Source organism: Triticum urartu, chromosome 3A (assembly GCF_056163025.1).
Source record: "Triticum urartu cultivar PI428250 chromosome 3A, HENAU_Tu73, whole genome shotgun sequence".
NCBI lineage: Eukaryota > Viridiplantae > Streptophyta > Magnoliopsida > Poales > Poaceae > Triticum > Triticum urartu.
Genome location: NC_141875.1, coordinates 481,724,832 through 481,744,968, shown reverse-complemented (window position 1 = coordinate 481,744,968; position 20,137 = coordinate 481,724,832).

Here is a 20,137-nt window from a genome sequence, read left to right as displayed (position 1 = left end):
AATAAAACAATCTCATAGCACTTGGCTAGCTTCATTCAATCAAACAACGGAAAGTAACAGAAAATAACGATGAGTCCCATCATAGCCCACTGACGATGCTGAGTGCAGACTCACGACTCTAACCGTACCTTACTCTTCGTCTGAATATCCTGCAACATGAGACGTTGCAGCCATATAGGTCAATACTTGGAATGTATTGGCAAGTTACACAGGAGTAATAATAAAGCAGACCTACATGTATATGCATAGTATATCAAAAGGAAGGCTTGAGGGTTTATTTTTGTAGAAAGCTGATTTTGTCCTCATAACTACCTAATAGTCAAATTTTTATTTAGTTATTTTATTACTACAATTAAATACACAAGGTTGAGTTGGCAAAATCTGTTGGAAATATGCCCTAGAGGCAATAATAAATTAGTTATTATTATATTTCCTTGTTCATGATAATTGTCTTTATTCATGCTATAACTGTATTATCCGGAAATCGTAATACACGTGTGAATACATAGACCATAATATGTCCCTAGTAAGCCTCTAGTTGACTAGCTCGTTGATCAATAGATGGTTACGGTTTCCTAACCATGGACATTGGATGTCGTTGATAACGGGATCACATCATTAGGAGAATGATGTGATGGACAAGACCCAATCCTAAGCATAGCACAAAGATCGTACAGTTCGTATGCTAAAGCTTTTCTAATGTCAAGTATCATTTCCTTAGACCATGAGATTGTGCAACTCCCGGATACCGTAGGAGTGCTTTGGGTGTATCAAACGTCACAACGTAACTGGGTGACTATAAAGGTGCATTACAGGTATCTCCGAAAGTGTCTGTTGGGTTGGCACGAATCGAGACTGGGATTTGTCACTCCGTGTAAGCGGAGAGGTATCTCTGGGCCCACTCGGTAGGACATCATCATATGTGCAATGTGACCAAGGAGTTGATCACGGGATGATGTGTTACGGAACGAGTAAAGAGACTTGCCGGTAACGAGATTGAACAAGGTATAAGGATACCGACGATCGAATCTCGGGCAAGTAACATACCGCTAGACAAAGGGAATTGTATACGGGATTGATTAAGTCCTTGACATCGTGGTTCATCCGATGAGATCATCGTGGAACATGTGGGAGCCATCATGGGTATCCAGATCCCGCTGTTGGTTATTGACCGGAGAACGTCTCGGTCATGTCTGCATGTCTCGCGAACCCGTAGGGTCTACACACTTAAGGTTCGGTGACGCTAGGGTTATGAAGATATATGTGTATGCAGTAACCCGAATATTGTTCGGAGTCCCGGATGAGATCCCGGACGTCACGAGGAGTTCCGGAATGGTCCGGAGGTAAAGAATTATATATAGGAAGTGCTATTTCGGCCATCGGGACAAGTTTCGGGGTTATCGGTATTGTACCGGGACCATCGGAAGGATCCTGGGGGCCCACCGGGTGGGGCCACCTGTCCCGGGGGGCCACATGGGCTGTAAGGGGTGCGCCTTGGCCTATATGGGCCAAGGGCACCAGCCCCTATAGGCCCATGCGCCTAGGGTTTCCATATGGGAGGAGTCCCACTAGTGGAAGGCACCTCTAGGTGCCTTGGGGGGAGGGAAACCTCCCTTGGGAAGCCGCACCTAGGAGATTGGATCTCCTAGGCTGGCGCACCACCCCCCTTGGCCCTCCTATATATAGTGGGGGAGAGGAGGAACTTTACACACCAGCCCCTGGCGCCTCCCTCTCTCCCCGTTACGTCTCTCCCTCGTAGTATAGGCGAAGCCCTGCTACTGTGACGCCCTGCATCCACCACCACGCCGTCGTGTTGCTGGATCTTCATCAACCTCTCCCTCTCCCCTTGCTGGATCAAGGCATGGGAGACATCTCCGGGCTGTACGTGTGTTGAACGTGGAGGTGCCGTGCGTTCGGCACTTGATCATCGGTGATTTGAATCACGAAGAGTACGACTCCATCAACCCCGTTCACTTGAACGCTTCCGCTTAGCGATCTACAAGGGTATGTAGATGCACTCTCCTTCCCCTCGTTGCTGGTTTCTCCATAGATAGATCTTGGTGATACGTAGGAAAATTTTGAATTTCTGCTACGTTCCCCAACAGTGGCATCATGAGCTAGGTCTATTGCGTAGATTCTATGCACGAGTAGAACACAAAGAAGTTGTGGGCGTTGATTTTGTTCAATGTGCTTGCCGTTACTAGTCTTATCTTGATTCGGCGGCATCGTGGGATGAAGCGGCCCGGACCAACCTTACACGTACTCTTACGTGAGACCGGTTCCACCGACAAACATGCACTAGATGCATAAGGTGGCTGGCGGGTGTCTGTCTCTCCTACTTTAGTCGGATCGGATTTGATGAAAAGGGTCCTTATGAAGGTTAAATAGCAATTGGCATATCACGTTGTGGTTTTGCGTAGGTAAGAAACGTTCTTGCTAGAAACCCATAGCAGCCACGTAAAACATGCAAACAACAATTAGAGGACGTCTAACTTGTTTTTGCAGGGTATGCTATGTGATGTGATATGGCCAAAAGGATGTGATGAATGATATATGTGATGTATGAGATTGATCATGTTCTTGTCAAGGGAATCACGACTTGCATGTCGATGACGAGACAACTTCAAGAAGACACAATGATGGAGATCATGATGATGGAGATCATGGTGTCATACCGATGACAAGATGATCATGGAGCCCCAAGATGGAGATCAAAGGAGCTATATGATATTGGCCATATCATGTCACTATTATTTGATTGCATGTGATGTTTATCATGTTTATACATCTTATTTGCTTAGAACGATGGTAGTAAATAAGATGATCCCTTACAACAATTTCAAGAAGTGTTCTCCCCTAACTGTGCACCGTTGCTACAGTTCGTCGCTTCGAAGCACCACGTGTTAATCGGGTGTGATAGATCCTTTTTTTCACATACAACGGGTGTAAGAAGTTTTACACATGCAAAAACACTTAGGGTTAACTTGACGAGCCTAGCTTGTGAAGACATGGCCTCGGAACACAGAGACCGAAAGGTCGAACACGAGTCGTATGGAAGATACGATCAACATGAAGATGTTCACCGACGATGACTAGTCCGTCTCACGTGTTAATCGGACACGGCTTAGTTGACTTGGATCATGTAACACTTAGATGACTAGAGGGATGTCTTATCTAAGTGGGAGTTCATAAGATGAACTTAATTATCCTGAACATAGTCAAAAAGAATTTTGCAAATTATGTCGTAGCCCGCGTTTCAGTTCTACTGTTTAGATATGTTCCTAGAGAAAAATTAGTTGAAAGTTGATAGTAGCAATTATGCGGACTAGGTCCGTAAACTGAGGATTGTCCTCATTGCTTCATAGAAGGCTTATGTCCTTAATGCACCGCTCAGTGTGCTGAACCTCGAACGTTGTCTGTGGATGTTGCGAACATCTGACATACACGTTTTGATAACTACGTGATAGTTCAGTTAAACGGTTTAGAGTTGAGGCACCAAAGACGGTTTTTTTTTTGAAACGTCGCGAAACATATGAGATGTTTCGAGGGCTGAAATTGGGATTTCAGGCTCGTGCCCACGTCAAGAGGTATAAGACCTCCGACGATTTTTCTTAGCCTGCAAACTAAGGGAGAAAAGCTCAATTGTTGAGCTTGTGCTCAGATTGTCTGAGTACAACAATCATTTGAATCAAGTGGGAGTTGATCTTCCAGATGAGATAGTGATGGTTCTCCGAAGTCATTATCACCAAGCTGCTAGAGATTCGTGATGAACTATAATATATCGAGGACATATATGATGATCCTTGAGATATTCACGATGTTTGACACCGCGAAAGTAGAAATCAAGAAGGAGCATCAATTGTTGATGGTTAGTGAAACCACTAGTTTCAAGAAGGGCAAGGGCAAGAAGGGATACTTCATGACACGGCAATTCAGCTGCTGCTCTAGTGAAGAAACCCAAGGTTGAACCCAAAACCCGAGACTAAGTGCTTCTGTAATAAGGGGAACAGCCACTGGAGCAGAATTACCCTAGATACTTGGTAGATTAGAAGGCTGGCAAGGTCGATAGAAGTATATTGGATATACATTGTGTTGATGTGTACTTTACTAGTACTCCTAGTAGCACCAGGGTATTAGATACCGGTTCGGTTGCTAAGTGTTAGTAACTCGAAATAAAAGCTACAGAATAAACGGAGACTAGCTAAAGGTCAGCTGACGATATGTGTTGGAAGTATTTCCAATGTTGATATGATAAAGCATCGCACGCTCCCTCTACCATCGAGATTGGTGTTAAACCTAAATAATTGTTATTTGGTGTTTGCGTTGAGCATAGACATGATTGGATTATGTCTACCGCAATACGGTTATTCATTTAAGGAGAATAATGGTTACTCTGTTTATTTGAGTAATACCTTCAATGGTCTTGCACCTATGATGAATGGTTTATTGAATCTCGATCGTAGTGACACACATGTTCATGCCAAAAGATATAAGATAGTACCACCTACTTGTGGCACTGCCACTTAAGTCATATCGGTATAAAACGCATGAAGAAGCTCCATGTTGATGGATCTTTGGACTCACTCGTTTTTGAAAGGTTTGAGACATGCGAACCATGTCTATTGGTGTATATGCATGAAGAAACTCCATGCAAATGGACCATTTTGTACTCGCTTGATTTTTGAATCACTTGAGACATGAAAATCATACCACATGGGCAAGATGACTGAAAGCCTCGTTTCAGTAAAATGGAACAAGAAAGCAACTTGTTGGAAGTGATACATTTTTGATGTGTGCAGTCCAATGAGTGTTGAGGCATGTAGTGGATATCATTATGTTCTTACTTCACAGATGATTTGAGTAGATGTTGAGTATATTTACTTGATGAATCACGAGTCTGAATTATTGAAAGGTTCAAGTAATTTCAGTGTGAAGTTGAAAGATCGTCGTGATAAGAGGATAAAAATATCTATGATATGATCATAGAGATGAATATCTGAATTACGAGTTTGGCACAGAATTAAGACATTGTGGAAATTGTTTCACAACTGATACAGCCTGGAACACCATAGTGTGATGGTGTGTCCGAACATCATAACTGCACCCTATTGGATATGATGCATACCATGATGTCTCTTATCGAATTACCACAATAGTCTATGGGTTAAGCATTAGAGACAACCACGTTCACTCTAAATAGGGCACCACGTAATTCCGATGATATGACACCGTATGAACTATGGTTTAGAGAAACCTAAGCTGTCATTTCTTAAAAGTTTGGGGCTGCGACGCTTATGTGAAAAAGTTTCAGGCTGATAAGCTCAAACCCAAAGCGGATAAATGCATCTTCATAGGACACCCAAAACAGTTGGGTATAACTCCTGTCTCAGATTCGAAAGCAATAAGGGATTGTTTCTAGAATCGGGTCCTTTCTCGAGGAAAAGTTTCTCTCGAAAGAATTGAGTGGGAGGATGGTGGAGACTTGATAAGGTTATTAAACCGTCTCTTCAACTAGTGTGTGGCAGGGCACAGGAAGTTGTTCCTGTGGCACCTACACCAATTGAAGTGGAAGCTTATGATAGTGATCATGAAACTTTGGATCAAGTCACTACCAAACCTCGTGGGATGACAAGGATGCGTACTACTTCAGAGTGGTACGTAGTGCTGTCTTGGAAGTCATGTTTCTAGACAACAATGAACCTACGAGCTATGGAGAAGCGATGGTGGGCCCGGATTCCGATAAATGGCTCGAGGCCATATAATCCGAGAGAGGATCCATGTATGAAAACAAAGTGTAGACTTTGGAAGAACTACTTGATGGTCGTAAGGCTGTTGAGTATAGATGGATTTTAAAGGGAAGACGGACAATGATGGTAAATGTCACCATTAAGAAAGCTCGACTTGTCGTTAAGATGTTTTCCGACAAGTTCAAAGAGTTGACTACGATGAGACTTTCTCACTCGTAGCGATGCTAAGAGTCTGTTGGAATTATATTAGCGATTACTGCATTATTTATGAAATCTTGCAGATAAGATGTCAAAACATTGTTTCCTCGACGATTTTCTTGAGGAAAGGTTGTATGTGATACAACCGAAAGGTTTTGTCAATCCTGAAAGATGCTAATAAGTATGCAAAGCTCCAGCATTCCTTCTAAGGACTGGAGTAAGCATCTCAGAGTTGGAATGTATGCTTTGATGAGATGATCAAAGATTTTGGGTTTATACAAAGTTTATGAGAAACTTGTGTTTCCAAAGAAGTGAGTGGGAGCACTGTAGAATTTCTGATTAGTATATGTTGTTGAAATATTGTTGATCAGAAATGACATAGAATTTCTAGAAAGCATATAGGGTTATTTGGAAAGTGTTTTTCAATGGAAAGCCTGGATTAAGCTACTTGAGCATTGAGCATCAAGATCTATAAGGATAGATCAAAACGCTTAATAGTACTTTCAAATGAGCACATACCTTGACATGATCTTGAAAGAGTTCAAGATGGATCAGTCAAAGAAGGAGTTCTTGCCTGAGTTCTAAGGTATGAAGTTAAGACTTAAAGCTCGACCGCGGCAGAATAGAGAGAAAGGACGAAGGTCGTCCCCTATGCTTAAGACATAGGCTCTACAGTATGCTATGCTGTGTACCGCACCTGAAGTGTGCCTTGCCATGAGTCAGTCAAGGGGTACAAGAGTGATCCAAGAATGGATCACAGGACAGCGGTCAAAGTTATCCTTAGTAACTAGTGGACTAAGGAATTTTCTCGATTATGGAGGTGGTAAAAGAGTTCGTCGTAAAGAGTTACGTCGATGCAAGCTTAACACCTATCCGGATAGCTCTGAGTAGAGATACCGGATGCATATAATGGAGCAACAATTTAGAATAGCTCCAAGTAGAACAGTTATTTGGAATAGCTCCAAATAGAGCATGGTAGCTACATCTAGGAGATGACATAGAGATTTGTAAAGCACACACGGATCTGAAAGGTTCGGACCCGTTGACTAAAACCTCTCTCACAAGCAACATGATCAAACCTAAAACTCATTGAGTGTTAATCACATAGTGATGTGAACTAGACTACTAACTCTAGTAAACTCTTGGGTGTTAGTCACATGGCGATGTGACCTGTGAGTGTTAATCACATGGCGATGTGAACTAGATTATTGACTCTAGTGCAAGTGGGAGACTGTTGGAAATATGCCCTAGAGGCAATAATAAATTAGTTATTATTATATTTCCTTGTTCATGATAATTGTCTTTATTCATGCTATAACTGTATTATCCGGAAATCGTAATACACGTGTGAATACATAGACCATAATATGTCCCTAGTAAGCCTCTAGTTGACTAGCTCGTTGATCAATAGATGGTTACGGTTTCCTAACCATGGACATTGGATGTCGTTGATAACGGGATCACATCATTAGAAGAATGATGTGATGGACAAGACCCAATCCTAAGCATAGCACAAAGATCGTACAGTTCGTATGCTAAAGCTTTTCTAATGTCAAGTATCATTTCCTTAGACCATGAGATTGTGCAACTCCCGGATACCGTAGGAGTGCTTTGGGTGTATCAAACGTCACAACGTAACTGGGTGACTATAAAGGTGCATTACAGGTATCTCCGGAAGTGTCTGTTGGGTTGGCACGAATCGAGACTGGGATTTGTCACTCCGTGTAAGCGGAGAGGTATCTCTGGGCCCACTCGGTAGGACATCATCATATGCGCAATGTGACCAAGGAGTTGATCACGGGATGATGTGTTACGGAACGAGTAAAGAGACTTGCCGGTAACGAGATTGAACAAGGTATAAGCATACTGACGATCGAATCTCGGGCAAGTAACATACCGCTAGACAAAGGGAATTGTATACGGGATTGATTAAGTCCTTGACATCGTGGTTCATCCAATGAGATCATCATGGAACATGTGGGAGCCATCATGGGTATCCAGATCCCGCTGTTGGTTATTGACCGGAGAACGTCTCGGTCATGTCTGCATGTCTCCCGAACCCGTAGGGTCTACACACTTAAGGTTCGGTGACGCTAGGGTTATGAAGATATATGTGTATGCAGTAACCCGAATATTGTTCGGAGTCCCGGATGAGATCCCGGACGTCATGAGGAGTTCCGGAATGGTCCGGAGGTAAAGAATTATATATAGGAAGTGCTATTTCGGCCATCGGGACAAGTTTCGGGGTTATCGGTATTGTACCGGGACCACCGGAAGGGTCCCGGGGGCCCACCGGGTGGGGCCACCTGTCCCGGGGGGCCACATGGGCTGTAAGGGGTGCGCCTTGGCCTATATGGGCCAAGGGCACCAGCCCCTATAGGCCCATGCGCCTAGGGTTTCCATATGGGAGGAGTCCCACTAGTGGAAGGCACCTCTAGGTGCCTTGGGGGGAGGGAAACCTCCCTTGGGCAGCCGCACCTAGGAGATTGGATCTCCTAGGCTGGCGCACCACCCCCCTTGGCCCTCCTATATATAGTGGGGGAGAGGAGGAACTTCACACACCAGCCCCTGGCGCCTCCCTCTCTCCCCGTTACGTCTCTCCCTCGTAGTATAGGCGAAGCCCTGCTACTGTGACGCCCTGCATCCACCACCACGCCGTCGTGTTGCTGGATCTTCATCAACCTCTCCCTCTCCCCTTGCTGGATCAAGGCATGGGAGACGTCTCCGGGCTGTACGTGTGTTGAACGCGGAGGTGCCGTGCGTTCGGCACTTGATCATCGGTGATTTGAATCACGACGAGTACGACTCCATCAACCCCGTTCACTTGAACGCTTCCGCTTAGCGATCTACAAGGGTATGTAGATGCACTCTCCTTCCCCTCGTTGCTGGTTTCTCCATAGATAGATCTTGGTGATACGTAGGAAAATTTTGAATTTCTGCTACGTTCCCCAACAAAATCAACTCCAACCTACCCTTTATTAAGTTTTCCCACAAATATTATTAAGTGTCGCATCTGTCAAGATCATCCAACAACTGTAATGGCATAGTCGCTCAAAGTTACCCATAACCGGGGACACGGCTAATCATGATTAGTTATTAATACTCTGCAGAGTTTAGTACGCTTTACCCACTGGACCCAACCCGAAGATTGAGACGAAGTCTTTCAGAAGCAGTCCCCTAGTCCCAACAGGAGGCCCATCCCAACTATTATATCTACATCTGCTGGCACATCCGGGTAAGGGTTCCACAGCTGATAAACTATGCCAAAGTCCACTTAGCCAGTGGTCGCACATGGAAGCTACTAGTCACTAAGTTTGTCTAATCTTTTTGAGCCTGGGCGACCGTCCACTTACATTCAGAGGGTATAAACCATGATGTTCTTGAAACCACCCTAGCAATACCAATTCTGCCCAGAGGTGAATTAAATCCTGAGTTACTACTCAAATTATTATTATTATTATTATTATTATTATTATTATTATTATTATTATTATTATTATAGGCAAAAGCAAACCTATGCAACAATCTTGTGGAGGTAGCAATCATAGCCACATGTTGAGCTTGGGATCTAGTCCAAAACTTTTCCATCTTTGAATTTCTCACATTTCAGTTGGCTGAATCTTATTTCCTCTTATAGATGGTTTTGGACCACGAGCGCATGTGCCTATGCACTAGGCCCAGCCCATATCCTGCCAACCCTGCGACATGCCAGTCATCGGCCCGCGTGAAACAGTTCCAAGCCCATGAAAGGTTCCTATATGCGCATGGTGCTCAGCTTGTGAAAGGTTCATTATTTTTTTCGCCTTCCTTTTTTATTAGTTTTGCACCCCCTATCCGATACCCTCACTCATATTCTTATTGTTGGGCTGCTTGGAACCCGTCCAAATGGGCACATAGCATGGGAACGTCAACATTATGGCCGTTAAGAGTAAAACGAATAGTTGAGAAGCCCAATGCACCGGCCGATTTGTGTAGCAAGGTGAGTACTATGCAAGGTTTCTGCGTCAGGAAGAAGAAAGAAAACTTGGCATGTGTACCATGGTAGTGAAGCACGAGTTTTAAAAGGTTGCCGTATGGATGAGCATAGCATGTTTTAAAACATTTACGAATAAGGGTTTGCTATCAACAATATTTACAGAATTTACACGCTCATTCCTGTTTGGTACACAAGGTGTAAGGTTTGAAAACTAGACACTTTTTTGTTACTATCGTCACAATTTTATGATATAGGCCAACATCACACATAATTCCGTCGTTACCAATAGCACAGGTTATGTCTGATACTTCTTTTAGGTCTTCTACTAGACTTAAGAACACGTTTGTCTACTGCTTTATTAAAACTTGTGTCAGCAAAGAGTCTTTTATTTTGCTCCAAACTTACATTTGAACGTACCAACAAGCATTGAATGATAGTAATTCATAGCAGATTTTAAAAGCGTGCCCTGGTAAAACATTCTATTCTGCATGCATGCGGACACAGTAAAAAAGCCACAAGCACGACGACGTTTTTGTCTGCACACAGGCAGACGGACATGGTAGCATCCCAAGGTCCCCCAGTCCATGCGTGTACGCTCATTGCATGCTAGCCTCCGTCGTTGCGAACAGCAGCACACTTCGTGCGGCCAACCACAAATTTATGTGTGTGTGTGTACGTTTGCTAGCTTCCAATGGATATAAAATAAGTCTGACACCATGCATGCACCTGTGTTTGCCAGTTTTATGAAAGTGATGGGTCAACTTACTATATTTACTAAAACGTCATTTCTACTTCCTTGGGGCAGTCACATGACGAAGCTGTCTGTCCAGATGGTCCCCAGCTGGCCGCACCCTAGGCTATGCCCTGTAGAGCCAAAGCGCGAATGCACGGATATAGCAAGGTCAACTCACACTTTTTCCGTTCTGGAGGGTAGCATGCAGCCTTTCCCAGCCATGTTTTGGTCCGTCGTTTAACTAGTGTCGTAGAGCACCGTGCACCGTGAGGCAGAATCGTTTCTCTCGCCCCACCAGTGCTTGCACCACAACCCACCGCTTCGAGGACTCCATGTCCCAAGTTTTTAGCCTAAGCTATCTGCTAGAAGAGGTTGTTGATAGGGTAGACAGTCTAAGGCCAACTCCAACGCACGGCCCCCATCAGGTCCGAGTGTGTCCGTTTTGGTCCTAAATGGACAGACGGAATAGCCCAACATGCGACCGCATTCGCAAATAATGTCCGTTTCTGGTCCGTCTCGGTCCATCTTTGGCGCAAGTTTGATCTGGCTTTGCGGTCAAACGGACACCCAACGAACGTGCATGTGTCCTCTCGCCGTATGCCCCGGGTCCCTGTGTCGGCCGCCCAACTACCTCCCACCATCCCCCATTTAATCCACATGCATGGACGGGCCTGCCGGTCAGCCACCCAACTGCCCCCGGCCGTGTCCTTTTTTATGGCGAAGCCGTGGACTGGGCAATCCACTTCCACTTCCGACAGCTTCCCCACACCATTGCTCCCTCGGTGCCTGACACCAAACCCTAGCCGCGCTTCCCGCCTCGGCCACCACTGGCCATCACGATGGGCTTTTGGAAGTGGGTGCCGGGCAAGAAGGCCAAGCAAGACCATGAGGCAAGCTCGTCATCCACCTCACTAGGAAGCGCGACCACCTACTCCACCTCACTGACGGCATTCTCCAGCTCCCACCCGCAGCTCCGCCCCGCTTCCGGCCGTACGTCAAGGTGGAGGTATGCCGATGGTACTAGCAGACCTGCACCCCATTGTCATGGTCTGTTGCCCAGCCCGCCCCGCGAGCCGCGTGTGCGTGTGCCGAGCCCACCCAGAGTGCGCGACTGGACTCGTGTGCGCGGCATCACGCTGACGCCCTCTCCCTCCCCATCGCCGCTGCCACCGCCAGTTTCCACCATGATGGCCGAGGAGGCAGAGCTGCTGGTGCGTGCCGTCATGGAGGACTCCGTGAGGGAGTACAAGCGGAGCTAGGAGGCGCAGTGGATGGGTATGGAGGAGATGCTGGCGCCCACGGCCGCTGGGGACGTCTACATGCCGGAACAGGACGTCAAGGAGGAGGTGAAGGAGGAGGCCATGGAGGACCGTCCGCCCACCCCGGTGTGGAATGGTGGGATGTACGAGTTGTCGTGGTCGTGGATGACCACGGTCCCATGCATCCTGCCGTTGTCGCTGTCACCAGCACCGCGGGCGGCGTGGGCGGCGTGGTCACCACCACCGCCGCATCCACCACGCTCAACCTGTAGGGGACACCGGGCCATTTTGGGGGATGCCAGGACATTTTGGGGGCCGTCGTCCCACCTCTGGACGCCGCCTACCTACATCGACCTAACCAAGGATGACGACGGCGAGGACGGTGGCGCCTGAAGACGGCAATGGCATCGGCGGCGCGGACGAGCAATAGATCTACCCTTTTATTTTTTATTTAAACTTAAGTACTATGTGCGGGCCGTGACGAAGACGTGGACTGTTTAATTAATTTGATGTTTTTAGCTATTTTTCAGTGCCTTTTATGTTTTTTTAAACTTGCAATGCCTATTTTGGTAGTTTTTTTGTTCAACACAGACAATGTTTGGGTTGCGGCCGCGCGTTGGGTGCATAGGCCGACGGGTGACCCAAACCGGACATGGGTGTTCATTTTTCCGACCCAAACGGATGAAATTCGGACAAAACAGACGTCCGTTCGTGGTCGTGCATTGGAGTTGGTCACATCCAGCAATTTATTTGAGAATTTTATGAGTTCCATAAGTATACTTTGATCCAAATTACTAAAACTGTTCTGTTTTTGACAGATTCTGTTTTCGACGTGTTGTTTGCTTATTTTGATGAATCTATGACTAGTATCGGAGGGTATGAACCATAAATAAGTTGGAATACAGTAGATATTACACCAATATGAATTTAGAATGAGTTCACAACAGTACCTAAGTGGTGATTTATTTTCTTATACTAACGGAGCTTATGAGTTTTCTGTTAAGTTTTGTGTTGTGAAGTTTTCAAGTTTTGGGTAAAGATTCGATGGACTACGGAATAAGGAGTGGAAAGAGCCTAAGCTTGGGGATGCCCAAGGCACCCCAAGGTAATATTCAAGGATAACCAAGAGACCCTGGAAGGCATCCCCTCTTTCGTCTTCGTTCATTGGTAACTTTACTTGGAGCTATATTTTTATTCACCACATGATATGTGTTTTGCTTGGAGCGTCATTTTATTTTATTTAGTTTTGCTTGCTGTTTGAATAAAATACCAAGATCTGAAATTCTTAAATGTTAGAGAGTCTTCACATAGTTGCATAATTATTCAACTACTCATTGATCTTCACTTATATCTTTCGGAGTAGTTTGTCGTTACTCTAGTGCTTCACTTATATCCTTTTAGAGCACGGTGGTGGTTTTATTTTATAGAAATAATTGATCTCTCATGCTTCACTTATATTATTTTGAGAGTCCTTTAGAACAGCATGGTAGTTTGCTTTGGTTATGAAACTAGTCCTAATATGATGGGCATCCAAGATGGATATAATAAAAACTTTCATATAAAGTGCATTGAATATTAAGAGAAGTTTGATACTTGATGATTGTTTTGAGATATGGAGATAGTGATATCAAAGTTGTGCTAGTTGAGTAGTTGTGAATTTGAGGAATACTTGTGTTGAAGTTTGCAAGTCCCGTAGCATGCACGTATGGTAAACGTTGTGTAACAAATTTGAAACATGAGGTGTTATTTGATTGTCTTCCTTATGAGTGGCGGTCGGGGACGAGCGATGGTTTTTTCCTATCAATCTATCCCCCTAGGAGCATGCGCGTAATACTTGGTTTTTAATGACTTGTAGATTTTTGCAATAAGTATGTGAGTTCTTTATGACTAATGTTGAGTCCATGGATTATACGCACTATTACCCTTCCATCATTGCTAGCCTCTTCGGTACCGTGCATTGCCCTTTCTCATATTGAGAGTTGGTATAAACTTCGCCGGTGCATCCAAACCCCGTGATATGATACGCTCTTTTACACATAAACCTCCTTATATCTTCCTCAAAACAGCCACCATACCTACCTATTATGGCATTTCCATAGCCATTCCGAGATATATTGCCATGCAATTTTCCACCATTCCGTTTATTATGACACGCATCATCATTGTCATATTTCTTTGCATGATCATGTAGTTGACATCGTATTTCTGGCAAAGCCACCGTTCATAATTTTTCATACATGTCACACTTGATTCATCGCAATCCCGGTACACCGTCGGAGGCATTCATATAGAGTCATATCTTGTTCTAAGTATCGATTTGTAATTCTTGAGTTGTAAGTAAATAAAAGTGTGATTATCATCATTATTAGAGCATTGTCCCAGTGAGGAAAGGATGATGGAGACTATGATTCCCCCACAAGTCAGAATGAGACTCCGGACAGGAAAAAAAAGAAGAAAGGCCAAAAAAAGAAAAAATGAGAAGGCCAAAAAAACAAATAAATAAATAAATGAATAAATAAATATGAGAGAAAAAGAGAGAAGGGACAATGTTACTATCCTTTTACCACATTTGTGCTTCAAAGTAGCACCAAGATCTTCATGATAAAGAGTCTCTTATGATGTCACTTTCATATACTAGTGGGAAATTTTCATTATAGAACTTGGCTTGTATATTCCAACAATGGGCCTCCTCAAGTGCCCTAGGTCTTCGTGAGCAAGCAAGTTGGATGCACACCCACTTAGTTCTTTTGTTGAGCTTTCATACATTTATAGCTCTAGTGCATCCGTTGCATGGCAATCCCTACTCCTTGCATTGACATCAATTGATGGGCATCTCCCTAGCCCATTGATTAGCCGCGTCGATGTGAGACTTTCTTCTTTTTTGTCTTCTCCACATAACCCCCTCATTATATTCTATTCCACCCACGGTGCTATATCCATGGCTCACGCTCATGTATTGTGTGAAAGTTGAAAAAAGTTTGAGATTACTAAAGTATGAAACAATTGCTTGGCTTGTCATGGGGGTTGTGCATGATGAGAGCATTCTTGTGTGACGAAAATGGAGCATGACCAAACTATATGATTTTGTAGGGATGAACTTTCTTTGGCCATGTTATTTTGAGAAGACATGATTGCTTAGTTAGTATACTTGAAGTATTATTATTTTTATGTCAATATTAAAATTTTGTCTTGAATCTTATGGATCTGAATATTCTTGCCAAAATAAAGAGAACTACATGGATAAATATGTTAGGTAGCATTCCACATCAAAAATTCTGTTTTTATCATTTAACTACTCGAGGACGAGCAGGAATTAAGCTTGGGGATGCTGATACGTCTCCAACGTATCTATAATTTTTGATTGTTCCATGCTACTATATTATCAACCTAGGATGTTTTATATGCATTTATATGCTATTTATATGATTTTTGGGACTAACCTATTAACCTAGAGCCCAGTGCCAGTTTCTGTTTTTTCCTTGTTTTAGAGTATCGCAGAAAAGAAAAATCAAACAGAGTCCAATTGACCTGAAACTTCACGAAACTTATTTTTGGACCAGAAAAAACCCACGGAGTATCGGAGTTGAACCAGGAGAGTCTCGGGCTGCCCACGAGTGTGGGGGTGCGCCCCCTGCCTCGTGGACAGCCCGGAGGTCCACCGACGTACTTCTTCCTCCCATATATACCCATATACCCTAAAAACTTTGGGGAGCACAATAGATCGGGAGTTCCGCCGCCAGAAGCCTCCGTAGCCACCGAAAACCAATCTAGACCCGTTCCGGCACCCTGTCGGAGGGGGAATCCTTCTCCGGTGGCCATCTTCATCATCCGGGCACTCTCCATGACGAGGAGGGAGTAGTTCTCCCTCGGGGCTGAGGGTATGTACCAGTAGCTATGTGTTTGATCTCTCTCTCTCTCTCTCTCGTGTTCTTGAGGTGGTACGATCTTGATGTATCGCGAGCTTTGTTATTATAGTTGGATCTTATGATGTTTCTCCCCCTCTACTCTCTTGTAATGAACTGAGTTTTCCCTTTGAAGTTATCTTATCGGATTGAGTCTTTAAGGATTTGAGAACACTTGATGTATGTCTTGCGTGGGATACCCGTGGTGACAATGGGGTATTCTATTGATCCACTTCATGTATGTTTTGGTGATCAACTTGTGGGTTCCGCTCATGAACCTATGCATAGGGGTTGGCACAAGTTTTCGTCTTGACTCTCCGGAGAAACTTTAGGACACTCTTTTAAGTACTTTGTGTTGGTTTGAATAGATGAATCTGAGATTGTGTGGTGCATGTCGTATAATCATACCCACGGATACTTGAGGTGACATTGGAGTATCTAGGTGACATTAGGGTTTTGGTTGATTTGTGACTTAAGGTGTTATTCTAATACGAACTCTATGATAGATTGAACGGAAAGAATAGCTTCATGTTATTTTACTACGGACTCTTGAATAGATCGATCAGAAAGAATAACTTTGAGGTGGTTTCGTACCCTACCATAATCTCTTCATTTGTTCTCCGCTATTAGTGACTTTGGAGTGACTCTTTGTTGCATGTTGAGGGATAGTTATGTGATCCAATTATGTTATTATTGTTGAGAGAACTTGCACTAGTGAAAGTATGAACCCTAAGCCTTGTTTTCTAGCATTGCAATACCGTTTGTGCTCACTTTTATCATTAGTTACCTTGCTGTTTTTATATTTTCAGATTACAAAAACCTTTATCTACCATCCATATACCACTTGTATCACCATCTCTTCGCCAAACTAGTGCACCTATACAATTTACCATTGTATTGGGTGTGTTTGGGACACAAGAGAATCTTTGTTATTTGGTTGCAGGGTTGCTTGAGAGAGACCATCTTCATCCTACGCCTCCTACGGATTGATAAACCTTAGGTCATCCACTTGAGGGAAATTTGCTACTGTGCTACAAACCTCTGCACTTGGAGGCCCAACAACGTCTACAAGAAGAAAGTTGTGTAGTAGACATCATTCATAACCTCTTGTTAGTTCGTGGCATAACAATTCCGTGGAGAAGAGGATGGAGCACTTGGACGGATTAATAAATTGTCTCGTTGCTGCCGCATAAGTGTTCAAAACACCTTCACAATGATTTCTTGTGCAAGTGTTGCGGTGATGCTATATATAGTTGTCTACATCTCTATCCCTCTCAAGTCTTTGAACATCTAGTTTAACACGCATGCATCCTCGGAAACTTATGGAGAAGGTTCCCCGTGTATAGAATGGTGCCGACAATACAAAACGAAGGTTCTTGTGCAACAACCACCTTATGGAGAAGCTTCTCGTGCGCACAAAAAAGTTGCCCTTCAGTTGGTATGCATGGTTCCGACAATGTAAAACGGAGGTTCTTCTACAAACGTTGCTGTGATGTTAGCTAATTGTGGCTCCCTCCCTCTTTAGTCCTTTAATTAACATCTGATTTAACACACATGCATCGTAAGAAACTTATGGAGAAGGTTCCCCCATCCACAAATGGTGCCGACAATACAAAAGAGAGGTTCTTGTGCAACAACCACATTATAGAGAAGGTTCTCATGCACACACATAAAGTTCCTCTTCGGTTGGTATGCATGGTTCCGACAATGCAAAATAGAGGTTCTTGTGTAAGGGTTGCGGTGATGGTAGATAATTGTTGCTCCCTCCCTCTTTAGTTTTTTAAAATCCGATTTAACATGCATGAATCGTAAGAAACTTATAGAGAAGGTTCCTCCGTCCACAAATGATGCCGACAATACAAAATGGAACTTCTTGTGCAACAACCACCTTATAGAGTAGGTTCTCATGCACGCACAAAAAGTTCCCCTCCGGTTGGTATGCATGGTTCCAACAATGTAAAATATAAGTTCTTGTGTAAGTGTTGCGGTGATGCTCTATCTAGCTAATTGTTGCCCTCCCTCTTTAGTCCTTTAACATCTGATGTAACGCACACACATCTTAAAATTTACACCAAGAGCCAAAAAATGGACACCCGAATCAACCTAGATTTCCTTTTCTCTCGAGAATAATATGCTTGAATGAACAGTGTAAGTGAAATATGAAGTTATATAATGACACGAGAACCTTGATTTTCCAGTGTCCAAACCTTGTGCAACCCTATGAGTGCACACTTGTTATTGGAGAAGGCACCTTTTATACCTTGAACTCCTATCTCTCTTTATCTCATCCATTTGTGTGTGTGTGTCTCTGTGTGTGTGTGTCTTGCACTTGTTTTTGCATATAAAAACAACACGAATATGTGTCCCTCTACCAGTTAATCCATGGGCCAAAAATCCTTTACTCTATTGGTGCTACTCTCAAAAACCACCTATCATCTTTTTTTTACAGTTACACCATCTAGCCTCTGCGTTACTCAATTTTTGACTTTTTGAAAGAAAAATATACCCAATGGGTCTCGGGGCACAATGTACCTGATTTGAAAAAAAGAATTTAGAAATTGTAAAAAAGTCAATAATTCCAATTTTTTTGAAAATAGACTTGATCTAACGTTATACTCGTATAAAAACTTCCACGGAAGGAATAACTTTCATCGACTTTAGGTACAAAAACACAAACTAACAAGTACAAAAGGTGTGAATAGTAACATTTATATAGTGTCAATTTTGTTTTTCACCCAGAATACCATGGAAGTCATTTTATCAAGATAGTTATCACTAGTATCTTTTACACCGCATGCCCTGTAATTAATCCACCGTGCTATCTGTATTGTTCTCCAAACACAGGAAATTATCCATGTCCCCATGTCGCATGTGGCAGCAGGCGCACAAGCCACGGAGGAAAGGGAGGGGAGCCGGCACCGCCAGGCTGCCACCATGTCCCCCGATCTGGAGTGCCTGGTCATCGAGCCGGAGCTAGCACTGCTTCCAGAGGCTCCCTTCGGTGTCGGGGTTTGGTAGCGATGCAGCAGTTGCTGCGGCCATCGCCCGCGCCGCGACGGGGATGTGGCGATGCCTATGTAGCAGATGTCGGGGCGATCGCACCTGATCTAGCCCGTGCTGCTGGGCATTATCAGTTGGGCTTGGCTAGCTGTCATTGCCACCATGGACGCGGCACCTGCTGGACAATGGTCTCCGGAAGGGCTCGAACCTTCAAATCCAGCAAGATTCACGATCTGCATCGCTAACGGCGATGCATAACCGCGGCCATGTCCTCCACGCAGGAGTAATCTGCTGCCACATGCGACGATGATGGGAGTGGTGGCATGTGGTGATGTTGTCTCATGCAGATTGGTCATCAGTTGTCACTTGTGAGGACGGTGCAGGTGCACCAGATCGTCTCAACCTCAGGATTTGGGCGGTGCATGTGACCATCCTCCCTCGTCTAAGTATGCTTCTTGTTGTGCTGCTGGGATTGTGGAATGTGGAGGAGATAATTTAAGATGACTTCAGTTGGGTGGTGCTTCTCGAGCACCCGGTCTCGAGCTCCAGGGTGAAAACCCTAGGTCTGACCTTAGTTGGTTATACCTGGCAATGACGGTGTTTTTGCATCGTTACCTTGTTGAAGGCATTGCTTGGAGTTTGCTCGGACTTGATCATCAGGGTGAAAACCCATGATCTAGCCTTTGGTGATGGATCCGGCGATGGCGACGCTTATGTGTCTTTTCCTTCTTGAAGGCATTACTTTTGGAGAACCCTTCTTGTAGTCCTTATGTTGTCAAAGAAAAGGATGGTGTTGTTGTCGTTGTTTTATATCGTTGATCATTGTTTTGATCACTTCAGGATTTTTCTTTTTCTTTCTTCACCTAGGCAGGGCTTCGGTCTTATATGACTTTGCTCTTTACCAACGTGATTTTTATGTGTGTGCGTAGTGTTGGCTGTGTGCATCTTAGTTATGCAGAGGCCGGGTGTGTGCTCATTGTGTTTGTATCACTCGATGCTATATTATGAGTAAATAAAAAGCGCCCTTTATAAAAAAAACATTTCTTTGTAGCTAAGCACGCATTATCTCCACATTTTTCTATAACTAACCACGAAGTAGAAACAGATGTACATGCAGTTAGGGTCCATATGCCGCCGTTGGCTATCATCGCCATTCCTGCATGTGTTTAAAAGGAAGTTTATATCTAGACGTGTAGAAAGAGAGTAAGCCATCAAGGTGCACAACAAAGATAATATTTACTTGGCCTGGTGCATCGGGAGGCACCTACAGCCAGCTCCAAACCCTCCACTTTAATGCCTGAGAAGGGAACAACTAGATGGAG